Here is an 8,336-nt window from a genome sequence, read left to right on the forward strand (position 1 = left end):
GTTGTTCTAGAGATGGGTCTGCTGCTAGAACTCTGTGTGGCATTCATCTGGTCTCTGATCTGAGCTGCTGTTAACTTGCCATTTCTGAGGCTGGTGACTCGGATGAACTTATCCTCAGAAGCAGAGGTGACTCTTGGTCTTCCTTTCCTGGGTCGGTCCTCATGTGTGCCAGTTTCGTTGTAGCGCTTGATGGTTTTTGCGACTCCACTTGGGGACACATTTAAAGTTTTTGCAATTTTCCGGACTGACTGACCTTCATTTCTTAAAGTAATGATGGCCACTGGTTTTTCTTTAGTTAGCTGATTGGTTCTTGCCATAATATGAATTTTAACAGTTGTCCAATAGGGCTGTCGGCTGTGTATTAACCTGACTTCTGCACAACACAACTGATGGTCCCAACCCCATTGATAAAGCAAGAAATTCCACTAATTAACCCTGATAAGGCACACCTGTGAAGTGGAAACCATTTCAGGTGACTACCTCTTGAAGCTCATGGAGAGAATGCCAAGAGTGTGCAAAGCAGTAATCAGAGCAAAGGGTGGCTATTTTGAAGAAACTAGAATATAAAACATGTTTTCAGTTATTTGACCTTTTTTTGTTAAGTACATAACTCCACATGTGTTCATTCATAGTTTTGATGCCTTCAGTGAGAATCTACAATGTAAATGGTCATGAAAATAAAGAAAACGCATTGAATGAGAAGGTGTGTCCAAACTTTTGGCCTGTACTGTATATATATATATATATATATATATACAATTACAACCCCTGCCCACTTGGCGGCGGAGTGCACAGTCAGTGGTTTAAGTAAGTGGCTGCCATTTTCACACGACAGAGAAAAAGCCATTCATCTGCTTCATGTAGTGTTGTTAACATAACGGCCTGGACACACCAGATGCGGTAGTGCCGCAGAAGTCCCGCGAGTATACTCGCAGGCGCTTGACTGTCCACTGTTGGACTAAGAGTCTCATCCTACTGTCTAATGTGCTATGTGTGAGCTCAGTCCTGCGTGTTCTTTAATGAAGCAATAGGAGAAGATATTCGGTCTCAGTTAATGTAGTTTATTAAGCAGTAAAGGAATAAAATTACAGAGCTCTGGGTCTCAACTTCACGTCCCTGACAAACAACAAAGGTGTGTCAGTTCACGAAGTCTGACCTCCTGTCCTTTCCCTGACCCAGTATATTTGAGCGTAACAGAGTGTCATTGTGCACGCAAGGCGTTGTCCTCTTCTCATTGGCAGTTCCACTTCCTCCTTCACCACACCACGCCCCTGCCTCATGTTAATCTGACTCCTTCCCGCTGGCGGTGGGGAGTGGTTCCTGTTTTGAAAGACAAGAGAACAACACAACTCCCTACACGTGCTGGACCTTACTATCTGTACATCACTTTCTATTCTTTTTACCATATATGAAACTAATTATCTAAGCATTGCGGTATGTGCTCCTCAGACTTCATGTCTCTTCCTCTCCTGTACTTCTCCACTTCTGCAAAGCAAACACATTCAGATCAGCTGAAATCATCTCAGTATTCTCATTGTTCACACATCTAAAACTTATATAGTGAAACACAACTTATAGTAAAACACATAAAATCATTCTATTCCCAACACACACAGGCAGCGCATTTCTCTTGCACTCTCCGCGCCGGTTAAACATCGACTCCACTCGTCTGTTCCCGTCAGTACTCGTTTTTTCACATCAACGGGTCATTTTAAACATGGGTAAGGCCATATTTTAATCGTTTTTTATAACGTAATAAGTTAATGACAATTTGTCATTGCATGTCCATGTATTGAGCGTGTTGGATAAACACTGAATGAATAGGGCATATTGTTCTGGGTCAGGGTACCTTCAGGCAGTTCGTTTTTTCGTTTTAAACCAAAAACGAAAAAACGGAAATACCATGGTTTTCCTGTTTTTTCCTTTTTGGTTTAAAACGAAAAAAACGAGAAAATGGAGCCGTTTTTCCGTTTTTGTTGTCAGAATTAAAAAACGACAAATGACAAAACCAGATTCAAATAACAGCCCGATTTTGTTTTTTGCAGATTCATTTTTGCATTTATTGTTTTGGACAAAAAGTAGAACGGCAGTGACATCAGAGGCGGAAGTAACTTCAAAATAAAAGACAGGAAGATAAGATTGCCTATAAAACTTAAAAATATCCTATAAAGCTTTCCCATGTATCTTTTATTTCTGAGAGGGACCCAACTGCAGTCAAGATAGCCGACTAGGGCGCCGCCATATATCTAGTCTATACCGGAAAGTTGGAAAGTCCCAAGTGGAAGTTTCTTGCTTATTCGGCGGCCATACTGATTAGCGGGTTGTGTTCAGAGAACGAGAGAACGGTAAGAAAAATAGTCTTTTAATTATCATCCAGCGAGTGTGGTATGGTTTCTAAGATGTAATTCGTGCTATTTACAAATGCGATGTATCGAAGAATTAGAGTGTCATGTCTCGTGAAGGCTGTTTCGCCGCTTGACTCGATGGTCTGGGCTAACGTTAGCTTAGCCAAAGAAAGTACGCTAATGGATTTCTTGCTAATGGAAGTCGTATGGCAATTTTTTCAGCGTTTTTGGTGTGTGTATTACCCTATACACACACACACGCACATATTTATTTCTTACATATATATGTATGTGTGTGTGTGTATAAATAGATATATACAGTACAGGCCAAAAGTTTGGACACACCTTCTCATTCAATGCGTTTTCTTTATTTTCATGACCATTTACATTGTAGATTCTCACTGAAGGCATCAAAACTATGAATGAACACATGTGGAGTTATGTACTTAACAAAAAAAGGTCAAATAACTGAAAACATGTTTTATATTCTAGTTTCTTCAAAATAGCCACCCTTTGCTCTGATTACTGCTTTGCACACTCTTGGCATTCTCTCCATGAGCTTCAAGAGGTAGTCACCTGAAATGGTTTCCACTTCACAGGTGTGCCTTATCAGGGTTAATTAGTGGAATTTCTTGCTTTATCAATGGGGTTGGGACCATCAGTTGTGTTGTGCAGAAGTCAGGTTAATACACAGCCGACAGCCCTATTGGACAACTGTTAAAATTCATATTATGGCAAGAACCAATCAGCTAACTAAAGAAAAACCAGTGGCCATCATTACTTTAAGAAATGAAGGTCAGTCAGTCCGGAAAATTGCAAAAACTTTAAATGTGTCCCCAAGTGGAGTCGCAAAAACCATCAAGCGCTACAACGAAACTGGCACACATGAGGACCGACCCAGGAAAGGAAGACCAAGAGTCACCTCTGCTTCTGAGGATAAGTTCATCCGAGTCACCAGCCTCAGAAATGGCAAGTTAACAGCAGCTCAGATCAGAGACCAGATGAATGCCACACAGAGTTCTAGCAGCAGACCCATCTCTAGAACAACTGTTAAGAGGAGACTGCGCCAATCAGGCCTTCATGGTCAAATAGCTGCTAGGAAACCACTGCTAAGGAGAGGCAACAAGCAGAAGGGATTTGTTTGGGCCAAGAAACACAAGGAATGGACATTAGACCAGTGGAAATCTGTGCTTTGGTCTGATGAGTCCAAATTTGAGATCTTTGGTTCCAACCGCCGTGTCTTTGTGAGACGCAGAAAAGGTGAACGGATGGATTCCACATGCCTGGTTCCCACTGTGAAGCATGGAGGAGGAGGTGTGATGGTGTGGGGGTGTTTTGCTGGTGACACTGTTGGGGATTTATTCAAAATTGAAGGCACACTGAACCAGCATGGCTACCACAGCATCCTGCAGCGACATGCCATCCCATCCGGTTTGCGTTTAGTTGGACCATCATTTATTTTTCAACAGGACAATGACCCCAAACACACCTCCAGGCTGTGTAAGGGCTATTTGACCAAGAAGGAGAGTGATGGAGTGCTGCGGCAGATGACCTGGCCTCCACAGTCACCGGACCTGAACCCAATCGAGATGGTTTGGGGTGAGCTGGACCGCAGAGTGAAGGCAAAGGGGCCAACAAGTGCTAAACACCTCTGGGAACTCCTTCAAGACTGTTGGAAAACCATTTCAGGTGACTACCTCTTGAAGCTCACGGAGAGAATGCCAAGAGTGTGCAAAGCAGTAATCAGAGCAAAGGGTGGCTATTTTGAAGAAACTAGAATATAAAACATGTTTTCAGTTATTTGACCTTTTTTTGTTAAGTACATAACTCCACATGTGTTCATTCATAGTTTTGATGCCTTCAGTGGGAATCGACAATGTAAATAGTCATGAAAATAAAGAAAACGCATTGAATGAGAAGGTGTGTCCAAACTTTTGGCCTGTACTGTATATATATAAAACGGTAAGATATATAACGGTATATATATATATATATATACAGTACAGGCCAAAAGTTTGGACACACCTTCTCATTCAATGCGTTTTCTTTATTTTCATGACTATTTACATTGTCGATTCCCACTGAAGGCATCAAAACTATGAATGAACACATGTGGAGTTATGTACTTAACAAAAAAAGGTCAAATAACTGAAAACATGTTTTATATTCTAGTTTCTTCAAAATAGCCACCCTTTGCTCTGATTACTGCTTTGCACACTCTTGGCATTCTCTCCGTGAGCTTCAAGAGGTAGTCACCTGAAATGGTTTCCACTTCACAGGTGTGCCTTATCAGGGTTAATTAGTGGAATTTCTTGCTTTATCAATGGGGTTGGGACCATCAGTTGTGTTGTGCAGAAGTCAGGTTAATACACAGTCGACAGCCCTATTGGACAACTGTTAAAATTCATATTATGGCAAGAACCAATCAGCTAACTAAAGAAAAATGAGTGGCCATCATTACTTTAAGAAATGAAGGTCAGTCAGTCTGGAAAATTTCCAAAACTTTAAATGTGTCCCCAAGTGGAGTCGCAAAAACCATCAAGCGCTACAACGAAACTGGCACACATGAGGACCGACCCAGAAAAGGAAGACCAAGAGTCACCTCTGCTTCTGAGGATAAGTTCATCTGAGTCATCAGCCTCAGAAATGGCAAGTTAACAGCAGCTCAGATCAGAGACCAGATGAATGCCACACAGAGTTCTAGCAGCAGACCCATCTCTAGAACAACTGTTAAGAGGAGACTGCGTGAATCAGGCCTTCATGGTCAAATAGCTGCTAGGAAACCACTGCTAAGGAGAGGCAACAAGCAGAAGAGATTTGTTTGGGCCAAGAAACACAAGGAAAGGACATTAGACCAGTGGAAATCTGTGCTTTGGTCTGATGAGTCCAAATTTGAGATCTTTGGTTCCAACTGCCGTGTCTTTGTGAGACGCAGAAAAGGTGAATGGATGGATTCCACATGCCTGGTTCCCACTGTGAAGCATGGAGGAGGAGGTGTGATGGTGTGGGGGTGTTTTGCTGGTGACACTGTTGGGGATTTATTCAAAATTGAAGGCACACTGAACCAGCATGGCTACCACAGCATCCTGCAGCGACATGCCATCCCATCCGGTTTGCGTTTAGTTGGACCATCATTTATTTTTCAACAGGACAATGACCCCAAACACACCTCCAGGCTGTGTAAGGGCTATTTGACCAAGAAGGAGAGTGATGGAGTGCTGCGGCAGATGACCTGGCCTCCACAGTCACCGGACCTGAACCCAATCGAGATGGTTTGGGGTGAGCTGGACCGCAGAGTGAAGGCAAAGGGGCCAACAAGTGCTAAACACCTCTGGGAACTCCTTCAAGACTGTTGGAAAACCATTTCAGGTGACTACCTCTTGAAGCTCATGGAGAGAATGCCAAGAGTGTGCAAAGCAGTAATCAGAGCAAAGGGTGGCTATTTTGAAGAAACTAGAATATAAAACATGTTTTCAGTTATTTGACCTTTTTTTGTTAAGTACATAACTCCACATGTGTTCATTCATAGTTTTGATGCCTTCAGTGAGAATCTACAATGTAAATAGTCATGAAAATAAAGAAAACGCATTGAATGAGAAGGTGTGTCCAAACTTTTGGCCTGTACTGTATATATATAGTTCGTGTGATCCTGGTCACATTATTATTACCATCAAGGAACATATCTGTTGCCCGGACATAGAACTGTTGGCTGTTGGACTCAGGCCATGTTATTTGCCAAAGGAGTTTTCACATGCCATTATTATGACTGTGTACATCCCTCCTCATCCTCATCCATCCTTCAATCATGTCACCATGGCAACGACACTTTGTTTTTTTTTACACTAGTATGTGTGCCACTGCTGTATATATTATTGCATATATTCTATTGTATTGTATATATTGTTGTACATTTTATATTTCTATATGTTATATATTATACTACAGTCTTTGTTGAATAGGAGCAACTGTAACACTAACAATTTCCCCCCGGGGATCAGTAAAGTATTTCTGATTCTGATTCTGATTCTGATATATTCTTTTCTTCCAGATGCACCCTTCTATAATGGAAAAAGGCGACATTGTTGTATGTTCATGTATTTGTTTGCCTGTTCTGTTTTATGCTTTTCCCTTGTTTTTGATTTGTGATTGAACTCAGTAAAGACGTTGTTTACAAAAAAGAGAACTCCAAGTGAAGTTATTATTGCCAGTATGATAGTGTAATATTGTGTTTTATTGGATTCCAGAAATAAAATAGAATTAACAGAAGACTGACAATAGGAAAATATAATTATTGCATTCATTTAATAGCTAAACTGGATAATGGGAGCTGTGTCTGCACAGTGTTTGAATGATATTTGTAGCAGAGGCAGATTAATACACCATGAATCTACAACAATTTTCCTTCCTCCCCAGCAGACTGCAGCATAAAACAACACACTTGCCACCACAGACTGATAAAACATCTGCAGCATCTTACTACAGATGTCAAGAGATCTGAGCTTCCTTAAGAAAAAGAGGCGGCTCTGCCCCTTTTTGTAGAGAGCGTCTATGTGTAAGGACCAGTCCAAATTATTATCCAGGTGTACACCTAGATACTTATGACTTGGCACCACCTTGATGTCCATCCCACAGGTATTCACTGGCTGAAGAGGGGGCTTGGACCCGCAGAAATCTATAATCATTTCCTTGGTCTTTGAGGTGTTCAGTAGGAGACAGTTCTTGTGACTCCAGTCACTGAAGGCTTTTATCAGTTCCCTGTATTCAGATTCCTGCCCATTCCTGATACATGCCACAATAGCAGTGTCGTCCAAGTATTTGTGGATGTGGCAGGACTCAGAGTTGTATTTGAAGTCTGCTGTGTACAGTGTGAACAGGAATGGAGCCAGGACAGTCTCCTGTGGAGCCCCCGTGCTGCTCATTAATGTCCCAGAAGCACAGTTCCCCAACCTGACATACTGTGCGCTTCCTCTCAGGTAATCTGTGATCCAGGAGATAAAGGAAGGATCATATGATTAATGCATAATGTCTGGGCAGTACAACCCTTACACTGTACCACCAATGATTTACAGTGCCTTCTTTTTTACTGTTAACATAAATTAATATTAACCATATGCTAATATGAAAGTAAGTATGACATTTGTTGTGACCATGTGTGCATGTTGCAACTGCAGCCTAATCTGAAAGTGCTGTTTATTTGGTTGTGTAAATTCTCATTTTTTATTAATTCTCAGTTTATTTAATCTGAGAATTCAGTTTATTTAACTTTAGTTATTCTTCAGTCCTATTGTGAATGTGTGTGTGTGTGTGTATGTGTGTGTGTGTGTGGCCACCACCACACAAACATAATATTTACATTTGTATTCATAACGTTGATATTAAAGTTAAATCCATGAAACGTTAGCATTATAACTTAGTGATATTATTGTAGGCTTTTAACTAACTTCTGAGTTTTACAGTAGCCTATAAAGTCGTGGCGAGACAATTAACTAGTCACTTATACTGTTACGATAAACATGTAACTGCACAAAATGCATAAAATTATGTTATGTGTAAACGTACGTGTTTTTTAAGCTTTTATTTTTGTTTTAGCTCGGTCATATTTCCGGGATCGAGCGGCGATTAACCAACTTCCGGTTATGACTTCCGGCATGGATTGGATGTATGGCAGCGCCTTGTCGGCCATCTTGACTGCAGCAAGGTACTCTTGTTATTTCCACTTACACCTGATGTTTTGCGCATTTTGAAAAGCTGCCTGCCATTGCTGTGAGGAACTTTTTATTCATAAAAATAGAAATAAAATGTTATGATCGCAAATTTTATGGCTACAGTAAAACTTGTTCAACCATAACGTTGCTGTTCAGAAGGAAATCGTCATGCATATTGTTCCCATGAAGGACGTATAGGGATTCCCTCAAAGGCTGTGTTTTAATATTCATTCGCCGAATTGTTTGCAATAAAGTAATCGAGGATATAATAAATTATTGTGTGTGC

At 41.0% G+C, this 8,336-nt stretch overlaps 1 long non-coding RNA gene across 1 annotated transcript; it reads right to left on the reverse strand.

The window, feature by feature from the left end:
- Positions 1 to 1,040: 1,040 nt before the first annotated feature.
- Positions 1,041 to 1,639, reverse strand: LOC144458374 (uncharacterized). Its single transcript, XR_013487869.1, has 2 exons — positions 1,343 to 1,639; positions 1,041 to 1,293 (listed from the first exon to the last, which is right to left on the reverse strand). It is a non-coding gene; the product is annotated as an uncharacterized LOC144458374 (long non-coding RNA).
- Between the last annotated feature and the right edge of the window lie 6,697 nt (positions 1,640 to 8,336).

This window comes from Epinephelus lanceolatus, chromosome 17 (assembly GCF_041903045.1).
Source record: "Epinephelus lanceolatus isolate andai-2023 chromosome 17, ASM4190304v1, whole genome shotgun sequence".
In the NCBI taxonomy this organism is placed as follows: Eukaryota; Metazoa; Chordata; class Actinopteri; order Perciformes; family Serranidae; genus Epinephelus; species Epinephelus lanceolatus.